At 54.1% G+C, this 16,449-nt stretch overlaps 1 long non-coding RNA gene across 1 annotated transcript; it reads left to right on the forward strand.

The window, feature by feature from the left end:
• The first annotated feature begins 1,238 nt into the window (after positions 1-1,238).
• On the forward strand, positions 1,239-15,531 carry LOC132661689 (uncharacterized). The gene is made up of 2 exons (XR_009602367.3): positions 1,239-12,050; positions 13,157-15,531. It is a non-coding gene; the product is annotated as an uncharacterized LOC132661689 (long non-coding RNA).
• The last annotated feature ends 918 nt before the right edge of the window (positions 15,532-16,449 follow it).

Genomic DNA, 16,449 nt, shown 5'->3' on the forward strand with positions numbered 1-16,449 from the left:
TTGGGGGAGGGCAGCAGGCAGCTGATTGGAAGGAATGATGCGTGTTTATTCAACATCTCATGGTCAACGTTTGTTGACCCTGGGTTTCCTGCTCTGCCCCCAAGGAGTTTGGAGATACACTGTGAGGACAGACCAGGACCAAGTGACTTGAGTGTGACTTAGAATGGCGTAAGTGCTGTCAGAGATGGACCGACAATGACGGGGCTTAGGGCAGAGTGTTGGGGAGGGGGGGCAGCGTGGAGGCACGGGAGGGACCTGCTCGGGGAAGCCCGGGCTGCGGGGCTGAGGAGTTGAGGCTTTGTTCTGTGGGAGGCTCAGAGAGGTCAGACTAAGTCCCATGGAGGTCAAGTGACTTGCCCAAGGTCACACAGCTAGTTACTAGACTCCAAACCCACTCCTGAGAAATCTCTCAAGGGATTTCGGTAGGGAAAAGATAGGATTAAAAGGGCTTCGAGACCTTCGTCTTGCGCGTAAGATGGATCAAGTGTGAGCGTTTTTTAAATTATCATGGAGGACGGGCCAGGGGGGTGATGGCTACTTTAGGGACCGATTGTAGACGCGCACACGCTGGGGCATTGGGCTATAGCGGAGGGATTCCAGCGATGTTAGACTTCTTTGAACCGCCTGGTAGTACCTGGTAAAGGACGAGTGCCACCCAGCCTTTGCTGAATGACTTTTTAATAGAATCTGAAGAGAGATCTTGGTCTCTCTTGTTTATTGGTGGTGACGAGAACAGGTGGCCTGGAACAGGTGTTGCTCCCACCCCCACCCCCATCCCCACCCTGCGCTGCTTGTGACTCTGAGATCAAAAGCAACTTTCTTCTCTGCCTGAGACATCCACCCCTCCCCCACTGCTTCTCGCCCCAATTCATCCTCAGTGGTTCACTGGGAACTCTAGAAAATTCATGCCTCATGCTTCACGCCCTGGGAATCCACAGTCTCTAGGTGGAATATGCATGAACGAGGGAGAGTGGGCCTCAGTGGTAAAGAGTTGGGCTGCTCACTTCCTCCCTCCTGTCCGCGGTCCCAGGCAGCTGTGCAGATGTCTGTGGAGAAGGGGACAGTGACGTTTTCCTCTTGGCTATTTGGAGCCTCTTGCTCACCTTCCAGAAGAGCCTTGGTCACTCAGTCAGTACCTTACTAGGGCAGCAAGGAGGTAACAAACGCCCTGCTCCTACCATCCCTAGGGGCAGGAGAACTTGTTAGGGGTGGCTGGGGCCAGGCGGGGCGCGGGGGGAGCCTGGGCCTGGGGCGGACCCCACAGCAACCAGAGAAGTCAGCTCGTCCTCCCGTTCTGAGTTGAGTTCCGACAAAGAGCCCTAACAGGTGATTTGGGTTTGAAGACTGCTCTTGGCTACTAACTAGCCGTGTGACCTTGGGCAGGTCGTTTGACCTCTATGGGGCTTCGTTTCTTCCACTGAAAACATTTGAACAAAACAAGTAGTACTAAGAGGGAAGCTCGGGCCCCCTTTCTCCTTCCCGAAGAAGACAGGCCCCACACGCAAGCTTGGAGGTAGGCTTTGGGAGCTCGCGTGTGAGGGGCTCCGGCGACTGGCTCGGATTGGTTGGAAAGGTGAGATGCTTTCTCCCAGGAGTCTCACCTCCTGATCAGGGGCCTAAAGAGGAAAAAGAAAAGGAAAAAAAGGACTTGGAGATTTTCCTTCTGACATGCCAGTCTTGAGCCAAGGCCTCCAGCTTTAGCCTTGTGCCACACTCTCCCTACCCCTGTAAGGCTCGTGCCTTGGGGCTCTGGTGGGGAGGCATGCGGAGGGGATAACGGGAAGATGGGAGGGAGGTCAAGGTGTAGAGTGAGGGTGGGGTCAGGAGCCCAGTGCCCGCGAGACCCTCAAAAGCTTTTTCTCACCCGGGACGTGTGTTGGTGCAATAAGGGACCTTCCGACTGCTTCTGAGTTTACTCTGCAAATCTATCCTGTGCACCACTACCAGGTTCTTCTCAAAGCCCTGCTTTTATGATGAACCTCCCCCCACTCCCCCACGCACACCAAAACGTTTTCGATTCCTTGCGAAAGCAAAACAAAAATAACCTGTTCTGGTTCACGGTGCCCGACCCTGAACTTCTGAAACACTTACTGTCTGTCTCACTGGTTTGGCACCTTTCTACTCTGTAATCTATAATTGTCTCTTCGAGGTTGCCGGGGAAGTTGGAAACCTATTGATTCATTTTCTTATTCGTTGCCTTGACAAACACGTATGGAGTCTTTTTTGGGTGCCAGGCAGGGTGCTCTGCGAAAAATGCCTCCTTGTGCTCGAGGAGTAGGTCTCATCTCGAAACGATGACAGGCACGCCGCGAATTAGAAAGTAGTGTGTTGACCGGTGCCCTGCAAGGGGGCGCGCGGGACGGGAAGGGTGGCGGAGGCTGAGGCGTGTGGTGGTGTTGATGGAAGTCTCGAAGGGGAGATGTTGGAGCAGGGCTCACCTGGAAAAATGCATGGGGACTGCCCAGGTGGGGCAGCAGGCAAGGGGCGGGGGCTTGGTAGCCCAATGGAATATTCAGAGGCATGGGGGGAGGGGGTGAGAGAGAGAGGGAGGGCATCAAAAAGGAATGGCAGATGTCTGCAGCATGGCTTCTAAATGACCGTGGCAAACAATGAACCCAAAGAGGCGAGGAGGGACCACATTCTTAAGGGTGCGTCTTCCTTCCCCAGAGCTCAAGTTCTGAAGGCAGTGGGAGCTCGTGAAGGGGCGTCTTCAGTTGGGTGTCGGGTGGGGGTTCTGGAAGTTCATCCAGTCCAGGCTTCTTAGTGGCCCACTCTAGTCATCGAGGCCAGACATGATGAGGGTTTGAACCACCTTCAGCTGGGGGCAGGGAGGGGCCAGGAGGGGCCCGATGGCAGGAGTCAGTCTGACAGAAAGGCTCTGCAGAGCTGCCTCCTCTTTGGAGCCTCTCGTCCTACCTCCTAATCCAAGTCGTAGTGTCAGAGAGACAGAAGGGAAGCTGGGGACCATGTGGACCAATTCCTTTCCCATTACACAGATGGGGAAAATGGAGGTTCGGTCAAAGGACATGCTTCAGCCAAGGTTAGGAAGAGAAATGGCTGCTGGCATCGCACGGGGCCCACAACTGTGCGCTGGCTAGATCCGGAGGTTGAATCTACCCACTGGTGACTTTGCATCTGAGGGCCGCCTCCTCTCTGGTTCTTGAAAAAGAGACAGGCCTCATCCTATTAAGTGGGTAGGAGTCCGTGTTAGGCAGGGTCACAGGAAGCTGGGGGTTGGATAACACTGAAGTTGCTCACCTGGTGATGCCATAAAGGTAGCATCCTATCTTCCTTCTTCGAAGAGTGAGGCCCAAACTCAACTTTAAAAGGTGACTTTAACAGAAAGTCCCCACAGCCCTTGAGCTCTGTCTGGCCCTAGGCACAGCAATAAAAAGGACAAGTTTGAGCTTTTGAAACAACCATGTAGAAATGCAACCTGAGGTCGGTCAGATACCTCCCGAAAGACAATCTGGGGACGAAAAACACAATGGTTCCCCGACCATCCACCGCCACAAGAGTCGGGAATTTCAAAGGGATGCCTCAGCACCCTGCCGTAGTCTGAGCGCGTTGGAAAAGACATTCTAGAACCTAGGTGGTCACTGGCTATCAAAGGTACCTGAAATAGTGCTGCGGTGTGAGAAAAATCCGGGCTGGCGTGTGGCTTTAATGAAGGCTTTAAATGCCTGTAAGGCGTGAATGAACAGAACTCTCAGAATCCCTGGAGAAGGGTTCTGGCCCACCCAATGATTTAGTTTCTTGATTACCGTAATTACGTATCCATAATGCATGTTATAGGAAGGGAAAGAGGCGGCCGGGGTCCTGGACTATAATAGTCTAGGTCGGTGTAAGCTGGGCACAGCCTCTGACATGTTTCTTAATAGCAAAGGCGTTGGACACACTGTAGACTGCTTACCTAGGCTTTAACCCGTGTTTTTTTGTTTTTTTTTTTTTAAAGCCAGTTGTTTCCAACTGTGTTATAACATGGCAGAGAGAAGGGGAGCATGTCCCCATCTAGGCCCTGCAGGTTTTAGAACCTGTAGTGGAGCTGGGGGTATAGGAACAGACACACAAACAGGGGATCTGGAGTTAGAGAGCCCAGACTGGACATTCCAGATGTCGCCCGTGGGCTCGCGTCGCTAGGCCTCAGTTTCCCCATTTGTGAGACAACCGCTTGTAAAAAACGAGAGCGCCTTCTGCTTCAAGGTCATTCCACGATCACGTGCAGGAATGCTGTAGGATTTGCAGCATTTTTAGTGTTTGTCAAGGTGAAGATGAAAACCGGATGAAACATGAGGTGGGCAGGTCAGCAAGGGGGTCTCGCTGGGTCAAGTGCCTGGTGGCACTTGGGTGGTCAGTGAGTTGTGCGGTGTCTTGGCTCTTTCCGCAGAGGAGAACTTTTTGTTTGGTTGATTTTGACTTGTTCTCTTGACACCGCGGGAGGCATTATTCCCGCCCCCCCCCCCCGGCCGCACCCCCCAAATGTGTTCAACGTGCTGTCATCGTGATAACGGTTTTTTCCGTTCTTTTCAAACGTGCTCTCTCCTCTGTGCCCCTGCATGCTTCTGGTAACCTTGTTACCTCCTGCTTCTCAAGCGCGGAGCCCTGCAGCCTCACTCCCTGTCGGTCCCTGTGCCGGTGGAGTGTCCCCTCTCTGGCAGCAGCCAGGGGCAGAGGGGCAGCCGAGGAGGCCGATGGGCTGCCACGCTCATCTGCAAGACGAGCTAGCGGGTCCGAGGGGACTGGTCAGACCAGGAGGAGAGCAGAAGGCAGTCCTGCTTGGCCCTGAACTCCCTGAGCCCTCGGGCTCCAGCCCTTCCCCAAGGCATCCCAGGCGTTGCCCTCTGTCCAGATTCCTTCCAAGCACTGCCCTAGGCTCCCTCTCACTCCCTCTCACTCACTGCCAAGAATGTCAACGCTGACAATGTCTTCCTCTTCCTCATTTCTAGTTCCCTAATTATCTTGCTGATCAAGACATGTTTTCTTGGCTGTCTGGATTGTGCTCAGGTAGCTCAGTCTCGTCTCCTACTTCTAAACAAAACAAAACAAAACAAAACAAAACAAAACAAAACAAGACAAAACGCAACTTCCTCCTGCCCCAGCACGAGTGATCGTATCCAGAAATGCTTACGAGATACCTTTTTCATACACAGTACTTAAGGACTCCTCTCTATATCAGTAACATTTCCCCTTGGGCGAAGCTGTGTCTTATAGCTTGTACCGGCTTCTGTCTCTTGTCAGTTGCTTATTTATACACTGACAGTGTCCCTGTCCTCCAGCCAAAGGTCACCAGAAGCACACCTCTGGTGGGACCAACTTGGTTTATTGACTCACTCTGCCGCAAAGGAGAGATGCGCCTTATGGGGAATCAGGGCAGTTTCAGTAAGAAGATGTTAGAAAGGACTTATTATAGGATCTGGGCTTGTTTAAGAGATGTGGGGAGGAGGGTTCACGGAGCGGGGTGGGGGGGCGCTTTGCTTTGCATTCGATGCTGTCAGAAGAGACGTTAATTCTATGATTGGTGTCTTATTAAACCTGATCTAGAAGGCAGGGGGAATGAAGTGAGATTCGGACCATAATTGGGGTAGACGCAGCACTCACTCGTATCAGCCACAGGAGGATGTCTGGTCACTGCTGTGGCTTGGAGAATACAAAGGGCTGAGTGATGTTGCCAAGACAGGAGCCGTCAGGGGCTGCTCTGCCCTTCCTTAGTCCTCTCTTTTGACCAAGGGCAAAGGAAGTTTGTGAGACACTCATCTATGATCTTCAAGTCTTCACCATTGCCAAGATTTTGCTGATTAGGAGGCTGTTTAGAGAATGTACTCTGTGGTTGGACAAGAGTTGGTCTCTCCTACTCCTTGGTGGCAGGGAGAGCTTCTTAATCTTCTGATGTGACAAAGACTGCATAGGAGCTTTGAAGACTGCACAGAATACACCGGGCAGCTGTGCGACAGGCAGCGACTGGAAACAAAACTTGCTGTTGGCTCTTGTAATTGGCCCCGAGGACAGGGGGCCTGGATTATCAAATCCAGGCAATGCAAATGTGTCCCAAACCCAACTGTTTTTTTTTTTTTTTTCTAGGTATCTGGGTGACTTTTTCTTTTAACCTACTTCTAGAGTGTTCTACTTGAGCCTGTAGTGTTTATATAGGTGCAGCCAGAGGGTTTGCTGTAGTGTAGATTCCCCTGGGCTATCAAAGGAGAAATTGAGGGCTGTGTGATGACCGTGGCAACTGTGGCTAATACCTTTAAGTTTAAAATGGTTGCTTTGGTTTCCAGAGCAGCGGGTGTATAACTGATGACACCCAGTGGGGTCAGGGTAGGTTTCAGACCATCTTTTCCAGCTGAACCATCCCTACTGTGGGGTGCGCACAGTACGCGAGGAGAGCGAGTCTGTTGTCTCTTACGGCAGTTCTCCCAGGTAGTTTGTGTTCATCTGTCTTTGGAAGTTTCTGGACATTTCTTTTCGGGGAACATGATCCTCTGGGAGGCTGGTGATTTTAAACATCTGAAAGCCTCTAAAATTTGTCTGGAAACAAGAAAACTTAGTGTGTGGCAGGTGGTATAAACCTGATGTCCACATAAAAAGTAATGTCCCAGTGGGGCACGGACCATATTGGCAATGCCTTTTATCCCAACAGGAGACAGCCACGTATTTTTTTTTTTTGCCCTCAGGGTGGGAAGCTTTCCTGAGTGGAGTTAAACAGCTTTTGCAAAGCAGGATGGAGTGTCTCTGGAGAGAACAAACTGTTGCAGCAAAAACATGCCCGATACTAGTTTCCATTTCTGATGGTGTTGTAATGACCTAAACAGAAGGGTATTCCTGGTCGGGGTCAAGGTCTGATTAAAAAAAAAAAAAAATCTAAGTTTGGGATTAATTATATGAGTATTGGAAGGACTTGTAGAAGAAAATCTACCTTCTGTAGTATTTAAAGGAACAGTTATTAATTGTTATCTATCATCAGCAGGAATTACGGGCTGAGGACCACACGAGAGAGTTTTATTTTTTTCTTCAGGGGCAGAAGACCTCAGGGGGTCAAAAGTAAGAGGATTTAGATAGGGAGGCCTTGTTGAGATGTCTTTTAGTTAGTTAGTTAGTTAGTTAGTTAGTTAGTAGAGAGTGTCAAAGTATAGTCCCAGACGAGGTTAGGGGTAGAGGGAAAGAAAAATGGCGCTGAAGAATCAGGATTAATCTCTCTTGGTGTCTCAGGTGGAAATTCACCACTTCTCTGGTCCACAGCCCATCTGTCGTCTAGGCAGAAGCTCTCCCTTTTCTGCAGGCAGCTTTTTCTTGAGGTTTCATAAGAACCCTCAATGGGACGTCTTCCGATGGAGTAGATTAGTTGCCCAGTGGTTTGGTGACGTCTGTCTTTGTAGTTGGGAAACGCAAAGCCGGTGACCAACAGCTTGGCATCTTCCTGCTGTGTTAGTTGTTAACAGTACTTGATAAGGTCTTTTAAGGCTCCAAGGCTGTCTTTGTCCAGCTATTTCAGAATCCCAGCACCCCGGGCCTCCTGGTGTGCAGGTCACACAGAGGTTGCTTAAGTGGGACCTCACCTGGGGTGAGACCAGGAGTCCTAGCGGTATGCCCTATTATGGAGTCCGGGATCCTGGGCCAAGGCAGTGAGTGCTTCAGCTGAATCTCATGGGAACCTCTATTTGAGTTAATACCCTGTCCCCAGCATACAAAGTTGGGTATCCTGACTCGTTGCAGGGAAATAGAACCCGCATCACGGACAACCGTGGGACCTGTCGGTGGGCTTTTCTTCTTTCCCAGAAGTTCTCCTTGATTGATCTGGAAGCTTCGAGAACAGAAGCTACGTGTGGTGTTCCTCATGGTGTCTATTGTTGCAGCTGGCACAGCAGTTGCCCTTTAAATTAGCAGCTGGGTATGGACTGAAGGGATCTTAACCTGTTAATCTGGCAGAGCTGAGCAACTGCCGTCCCTCCTCCTCCTCTGGAGGCCACAGGGGCTGAAAGGAAGACAGACTCGTCGGTAAGGAGGATGAAGATAACACTCCAGAGGGAGCAAATCCCAAACTGGAACTCTCTTTCTGGCTGTTTTCCAAGAGTGAGAAGTTGGATTTCTACTTCTGGACTGACTTGGGACCATGGAGACTGTGGGGGGGGGGTGGGGCTCTTCTGGGAGAAGGGGGGCGGTGCCTGAGACGGAAGAGAATTCCCAGAGCTGCCTTCCTGGAAGAATTGATGTGATCACAACAGCAAGGGTCGTTACAATATTGCTCACTTGTTTGTCTCGGTTTCAGTTGCTCTTTCTTCTTTCCCCTCCTCTGCTCTTGAGAAACAACAATGCCGTAAAACATTTGTGGCACTTACATGCCAGGCATTGGGACTTGGGTCATAGAGATGAGCAAGGCGTGATGCCCAAGGCTCACTCTTCCGTGATTTATGGGGTTGGGGGCGACGGCAGAGAGGCGGCACCCAAAGTACAGCTCCCTGTTCCAGACCCTCTGAGCTCCGGATGACTTTCGGCTCCTCCTTTGGGCTCTACGCAAATACACAGAGAAAGAGGCATCACTTTGCTCCTTGAAAGCCAAGGGGAGAGGCCCCGGATAGTTACCTGTGGCCATGTGGAAGGAGAGGGGGGGACTCACATACCGGCGATGTGGCCTCCGCCAGCCAATTCCAGGGGCCCAGCACCCAGGGGTCTGCCTGAAGGGATAGGATGGAGACAGGGTTGGAACAAGGAGTAGAGAGGCTCAGCGGTGGTTCAGGTTGAGCCAAGGCCAAGGTCATTAGGCTGGGAGTGAAAAATGGGGCAGCAAGAGTGGTCTGGCAGCTAGTGGAAGAGGGCTCGGTCCCAGCAGCCCCACAGGACCCCTGAGCCTGTCCTGATCCTCCCCCGCCCCCCCGAAATCTGGAGAAGCTGAGCCTGGGGGTGGGGCACATTCCCTTGGGCTGAGCTGGCTCCTCTCCCCATGCCCTGAAAGACCCTCGCGGGGCCCCTGGGCTTCGCTTTCTCCCAGGGCAGTCGTGTCCCTCCTCCCCACCTTCTCTCCCTCCAAATACATCTTCATTAGTAACCATAAACGTCAGAGTCAGAGCCGTTAGAAGGCTGTTCCTAGATAAATAATGCTTTTCATATTTAATTTATGAGTAGTTCTGCAGCCTCTTTGGGGTGTGCTGGGTTAATTAAGAGCTGAATTAGATGGAGCTGCATCTCCCTATGGAGACTCAATTAAAGTCTTTGTGACTGAGAGACAGAGAGAGAGAGAGAGAGAGAGAGAGGGAGAGAAGGAAGTGTAGTTGAAGAGAAGTGTCCATTGGAGAACACCCTCTCCGTCACGGCCTCAACTGAGGGCCGGTTGGAGGGGAGCTCAGGATGCTTGTAGTTGAGCCTTCTTTTACAGCTTGGAACCTTCTCCAGCTCCCGAGGCAGGTGGTCCAGCGTGTGGGAGGTGCAGGTACTCAGCTCCGGGAGCCAGGTCTGCTCTCCTGGCTGGCGTGGGGTTAACGCCCTGTAGCCAGGAAACCGGCCTGGAACTGGGCCACTTGCCCATCAGACACCGCCAGGAGCTGGATGTGGTGCTGGGGGAGCCGATCCCAGGTCTTGGGCCAGGACTGTGGCTCCGAAATGTCAACCCCTTACCCCCCATTCCCAGTCCCCTTTGCTGGGACTGAGCAGATGCGGGCCGTGTTTGCGCCTAGCATTTCATGGGCAGTTGAGGAAATCTCCCAGAGCTCTGCTCCTCCCTGGGACGGCTGGGGTTCTCGCTGCTAGGGGAGGCTGTTATGATGGGGGCTGGGCATTCCCACGCCTCCACCCCCATTTCGTGGGATCAGGCTGCAGGGCTCCAGCAGTCTGGTCCACCCCTCCCATTCAGGGGTGAGTCGGTATAGAGGTGGACGCAGAATCCTAGGCTGCTGCCTGTCACCCACGCCCTCAAATATGCACGTGTGTGCGCGCGCGCGTATGTACCTTCGCACACCCCCTTCACGGCTCATGGATTCACAGAAGGCTCTTACACACCACGAATCTGGCACCCTTCGAGGAGCTGCGGGGACAGATATATACACCCCTGGACCACAAGCACACTCTCCCAGTCTCCCGTTCATACTCGCCGTACAGGGAAGCGTGTCCCCACATCCCTGGAGACCCTGTCACATCCCGTGTGGCCGGATAGAGTCTGCACGCTTTCAGAGTAATAAACCCTGGCAGCACCCCCTACGTCCCCAGACACGGTCACCAGGCGCCAGACCATCGCAGCCTGTCTCCTGACCTCTTTACACGCTCACCCTCCTGCTATAAACCTCGGGCTGCGAAAGCGGTCCGTCTACCACACGCGCTCGTGCATGCGTGTGCACAGGTGTGCATGCACGTGCACGTGCCCACACACAAACACGCTTCAGCACAGGGCTCGAGTCCAGACTGCTGCTTCGCTGTGTAAAGACAGATGGAGCGCTCTTCGTGACTGTCCCTCCGCCTCCTGAGCGGTTCATTGTAGGACCTGCAGCAAATGGAAAATGAACCTTCTCGTGAAGAATAGGAAAAAGCAGCACGAGCGGGGCCGAGCCCTCCGCACGAGCACGCGTGCTCCGCGGACTCTGAGAGCCCGCCGTTTGCTCCCTCATCCGTCAAGCCCGCCAGTGCCACATCTCGTACCCCGGGGACCTGTTTCCCTCAAAGGGCTCCTCCCAGCAAACCGGGCCGAGACATGGCCCCTCCGTGGCCCTTTACCTTTGCCAGACCTTCGTCCTGTAGCCAGACGCGAAAGCTTGAACAGGTGGAGCTGGAAATCGCAGACGTGGGCGGAGGGGCTTCTCTGGCGCTCTCCGCATTTGCCTGGTTGCTGATTTGTAGCTTCCCTCCCAGTTTCACGGCCAGGTTCACATGTGGGCACAGATTTGGCTTCTCTGGCTAGTCCCGTGGGGCTTCTGCGCGGGCCCGGTTTTGTCCTTCCCCTCGACGCCTTACAGGGGCTCACCTGGGGCTGGGCTCCCCCAAAGCAGTGTTGGGGACTTCAGTTCTGACCTGAGGGCTGGGAGGGCCTCAGAGATTGTCTCTCTCCCCACCCTCGTGTACAGAAGAAGAGGAGGGACTTGACTGTGACCCCACGGCAGGTGAGGGGCAGACGGGCTCCAGACCCAGGGCTCCTGGCCCCTGCCAGCCTTCTTTCCTGCCCTTGGCTGTACCCGCCACCTTTGCTTTTCTTTCCTCGCCTCGTCTTTATCTCATGTAGGTGTATCTTGCTTTCTACAACAGACAGGTTCTTCTAAACGTTGTCTGTGAAGCGAGATTTCCACATCAAATCACGTTATAAAGTGCACCTTCCCTGCCCCTAGGGGAGTTTGCTCTTTAGGCCCCGAAGTTTGTAGCGCTGTAGTTTGAAAGGGGCTTTACATATTTCCTTTGATCCTCCGGAAGAGTCCCGGTGATGGCAGGGAGGGCTGAGAAGTGACCCCAGAGAGCTACACCTTCTGCCTCTCGTCTGCTTTTTGGTGGGAAGTCTCTGTCTCTCTCACCTGATCACTGAATTCCTCGTGAGATGAAACGCTCAGCTGGGAGACTGGATCGCTTAGTTCTATTTGGTGTTTTCCAAAGCATGTTCCGCAGACCATTGGTGCTGAGAAATCTCTGTGATGAAAGGTTCCTTGATCAAACCAGTTTGAGAAATGCTGCGTACGGTCCCTTCCCCTTGGAGACTTGCCACGCATATGAGCGCACGAAAAGCTCTGGGAAGTCCTGCTATAGAAACCTGCTTAATTCTGCCTTTTCTGAAACTTCTTTGGCTATAGAATCCTTTATTTCTGGTAACACCTGTCGCGTGGAACAGACAGTAGGAATGTTGGTCTGGTTTATTGTCTGTGTTATTCTGGATTTTTCACCTCTCGAGTTTAAGCGACGCCCACTCCCCTTGCTGGGCTTCGCTCCCTTGCTCCCTTGGGCACCCTCGTACGACCTCAGGGCAGAGGCTGTAGCTGTTTTCTCTGGCTCCTTCAGAAGGGGCAAGAGCAGGGAGGGCTCACCGTGGGGCTGGACAGAGTGACCTGGAAGAGGTCAGGAGACTGAAGATGGACGGCAGGCCACTGGAGGTGAGACCAAGCCATCCTGGGGCAGTGGAGGGGAGGCCCGGGTCCAGCTTGCTGGCCCCGAGTGTCTGGCTGTGGCCCCTGATCTCATGCACTGCTCCCACCCCCTGCTCCCACCCCATCTGCCCCCCCGCCCCCCGCCACTGCCCCGTGTGCTGAGCACGCTTGGTCATCGTCCGTCATTCTCTTGGGAGCTGTTAGACACGTCTTAGGGGTCATCCTCTCCTCTGCTCCTGTCTTTATCACTCCAGTCATAGCTGGAATTTCTTTCTTTCACCTCCTGCCTGGACCTGTGGCTGGGGTGCTATGAGAAGTCAGCCTTTCCTGCCACCTCCTTGCCCTTGATCCCGCTGTTCAATCCCTCCCCTACAAGGTCCCGCCCACCCTGTCCTGTCCTTTGAGTGCCTGACCGAGGCACCTGTTGGATGATAGGGGTCGTGCTCACTTTGTGACTCTGGAAGTGAACCCAGGACCGGCTGTGCGATCTGCCCCTATAAAGAAGGAGTGGATGGTCTCACATCTTTCCTGATATGTCTCTTTGAGTGCATAAAGGCCAAGCAGACCTCTGCTAGACCCCCTTTATTGACTGATCGGCACTTAAAGCCAACCTGGGCTCCAGGCTTCTTTAGGGTAATGTCTGCCTGGCCCTTCCCAGGGTGCCTGCTGTTGGCATTTTGAAAGCAAGGGCAGGAGCCCACTTTACCCTGGTGACTTACGATGGTCAGCCCACTGTCCCCTCCCTGTCTGGTTCCTCTACTGCCTCAGCCTGGCCGTCCATCGCGACGTATGAGAGGGCAGCAAAGAATCGTGGATGTGACACCAGACAGTTTGGTCTTGGAGAAGCTACTTTATGCCTCACAGAGCCTTAGTTTATTAATCTTAAAAATAAGGGAGACTGGGGCCTTCCTCGCAGAGATCTAGTGAGAGTGAATGCAGTGATGGGTGCAAACAGCACTTTCTAAACTTCAATAAAATAAAGGCAGCTTGTCAATTCCCCTGGCCGGAGAATGGAGGAAGCCACCTTAGAGGGTTCCCGTGCAGATGAAATGTTGACGCTTGGCCATTACAGGTGTTCGGTAAAAATGAACTTCTTTCTTTTGTTCTTTCAGAGTCTTCCTCCTACTTGACATCAGTCCCTGGAAAATCCTGGTCTCCGCCTCTGACCAGAGGCAGCCTCAAGTGTCTGTGCATGCTTTGCCGAAAAGCATAGCGAGATTCAGGTCCCAGCTGCTGCCCTCCGGAAGCACAAGCTGCTCACCTCTAAGACTGTGCCTGTCCCCTTGGACAATGACCCAGGGCCGGGACTGTGACCCCTCTTTGGGCACTTCCTCTGTGTCGAATGTGTGAATGATTCATCCTGAAAACACAGTGCCCACTTCCTGCCCGAACACAGGGTCCTTCTCAATTTTTCAGCCCTGGGAATCCCAGAACCACCAGCCGGGGCTCTTCTTAGGGAAGCAGTCTGTGAACTTGGGGGCCACGCTTGTGTTTTCTCTTGGGTTTCACCCCAGCCTTATTCCCCCATCTTGCCCTCGGAAACCCCCGCCTTGTAGGAGCCTTGTCCCCTCTCCCTCCCTGCCTCCTCCTGCTGGTTTCTGTTTCTGGGCAAAGGGTATGACCCAAGGTCGGCACAGGGCAGCTAGTCACCCAGCCCCTAGCCCACCTCCCGCTCCGCAGGTGGGTCAGAGGCCAGCCTGGCAGGCTCAGCCCCTGCAGGGAGGGTGGCAGTGTGGGTGAGTGAGTGCCGTTTGGAGAACTGGAGCCTGCGCGGGGGTCGCTGGGGCCTCAGAAGGACAGCAACACAGACGCTGGCATTTGGGTCTGTACCTTTTCTGTCTCCCTGAAATGAAGGAGGCAGTGGTCGGCATGGTGAACAACAGACGTGCTCGTTTGCAGTCCTGGGTGCAGGGTTCTGTCCCTGGGACAGGAGGGTTTCTCCCCCAGCAAGTGTCAGGCTGGGACTCTCAGTGCCCCGAAGGATGGACAGACGGCAGGGTGTGCTGGTTCGGACCAGGGCTTGAGTTCCCAGTGTTCTGCTTTGGGGTCAGTTGGAAAGTCTCACTTACCAGGTCACGTGGACCTCTCATTCTGAGGTCAGGTTCCAGGTCACTTGGCGGGTTAGTGCCTGCCTACCATGAGCCCCGTCCTGAACTGGGCCTGGGGTTTCCAGAGATGAGAAATAAGCCCAGGGCCCTGACCTCCAGATGCTTCTAGTCTAGTGGGAGAGGCAGGTGCCCAGACATCTAAAGGGGCAAAATGGTAACAGAGGGGGGTGTGCAAGGTACAATGAATGCTACTCAGGAGGGAGCTGGGGCAAAAGCCTGGAAGGGGAGGTGACCCGAAGTGAGAGATCAAAGCTGAGTAGCTGCTCTCCAGACGGATGAGGGAGAGGTAGACACAGCGGGGAAGTTACCAGGCCAGGCTGCGGGGCCTGGGTTGACACAAGGCAGGGGTGGCCTGGAGCAGGAGGCGGTGTAGAAGAGCAGTGGGCCAGCCCAGACTCAGCCCTGAGCCAAGGACAGCCCTGGGGGCTGTGTCAGGGTTAGCCCGGGGTCAGAACAGGTGCCAGGGTCACTACTGAAAGCCAGAGTGCTCAAGCTCGTATTTTAAAAAGGCAGATGGAGCCTGAGGGCTTGCCTGTCGTTTATTCTGGTCCCTGGGCTGCTTAGCAGGTGAAATGGGACTTAGGATTTGGCCTTCTGGGGGACGGTGGCCTAGCAATGGGCCCTGGGGTCCCTGTGCTGTCCCAGAGCACCAGAATGCGAGCAAACCAGATGGGAGGCAGCTCATCCTGCCTTAAGGAGTGTGCCCTGAGGGGTTTCCCCCCTGCCTCCTCCAGACGTTGTTGGAGCGATGAGAGCTGGGCTTGGGCTGGGAGGCTCCAGGATGGTCCCTGTCACCAGGCCCCTCGTTCTCTGGCCGTCCCCAGCAGGTGCTCACAACTCTCTCTGCATGACCATAACACGCTCCTCCCTTGCAGAGGCTCACTTCTTTTCTTTCCCCTCCCCGCGGGACAGACTTGAAGCCAAGGCCTCCACTGGCCGCGCTGGAGCCCGCCTTTGTGTGCGCCTCCTCGGACCTGGCTTTGACTGGTCTTCGAATTTTGTGGCCATCTCTCTCCCATACACCTGTCTGAGCCCCCGCGCTGCTCACCCAGCCCCTGCCATGCTGGACGCTGGCCCTTATCTGCTGCCTGCAGCGGTCCCTGGGGACCCAGCCTCCCTCTTTCCCAACCCCCTCTCCTCCACTCTCCGCTTTTGGCTCCAAAGGCCTTGCTCATCTCCACGCAAGGCCTGAAATCCCCATCCCAGAGGCCCGGATTTCTTGTTTGTTCATTTGTTTGTTTGCAAGGTTGAGCAGACATGTCACTGGTGGGGGGGGGGGGGGTGTCCATAATTGGGAGGAAGTGGGGAAGGAGGTGGCGGAGAGACGCTTCTCAGGCAGTCCGGAAGCTAAATAATAAAGCTCATAATGATAATAACTGGCATTTCTTGAGTATCTGTTCTGTGTTTGCTAGTTTGTTGAATGCTTTATTTAATACACTTACTTCCTTTACTCCTCTCAACAACCCAAGGAGGTATATACTATTACCACCCCATTTAAAACGGGGGCCCAGACGGGGTGAGAAGAGCGAGCTGTCTACTTGCTTCCTCGCGCAGGGGAGTGCTCTCTGAAGGCCCGCGAGGGCCTCCCTCTGCCTGCAGCCAGGACTGCCTCGGGAAAACCTGCTGGGGAGCGCTCTGGACCAGGCCGAGGGGTCTTGTGTAAAAGCGGTTTCTTCACTCCTTTTTGGTGTCTTGCTCTGGGTCCCTGTCAGAAGGTTGTTCTTGTGGCCTGACACCCTTCTCCCGCCTCCCAGTATGTTCCCGGAGTGCCAGCAGGGCCTGAGTTGGCCACTGGAAGGAGGGACAGCACTTTTTTCCGTTAACAGGTTCTTGACTTAGGTCCCCACCTGCTCAGTGGGTGGCAGCAGGGGTCTGTACCTCAGAAACCTTTCCCGGGGACCCTATCTCAACGCTCTTCCTTGGGGTCGCCCCTTGGCCCCGATGTCCTCCCTCTGCGGCGGGAGCTGGATCCCAGGCCTGGGGCGCCCCGTCCCCTCCACACTCACGGGCCGGCCAGGAGGCCAGCAGTGCCTGCTCTCTGGCCCGAGGACTGGGGCGGGGAGCTGCTGGGGCACTCTGTACCCCAGAGTGGGTGCCTCTCTGCTGTTTCTACAGCCTGGCTCAGGGCCCCGCGGGCTGCGGTTGGAAGGTTTTGCCCTTTAAAAAGATGTCTGTCTTTGAGAGGGTGAGGAGGCAATCATGAATGTGAAGAGACCCTTCTAGGGACAGATGGGTTCTGGGCTTGCTCAGAGACTGGTTGAGCAAAGTTGAACCACTTCGGAGAGGGGCAGAGATAA

The sequence above is a fragment of the Panthera onca genome, chromosome D1 (genome assembly GCF_046562875.1).
Source record: "Panthera onca isolate mPanOnc1 chromosome D1, mPanOnc1 haplotype 2, whole genome shotgun sequence".
Classification (NCBI taxonomy): Eukaryota; Metazoa; Chordata; class Mammalia; order Carnivora; family Felidae; genus Panthera; species Panthera onca.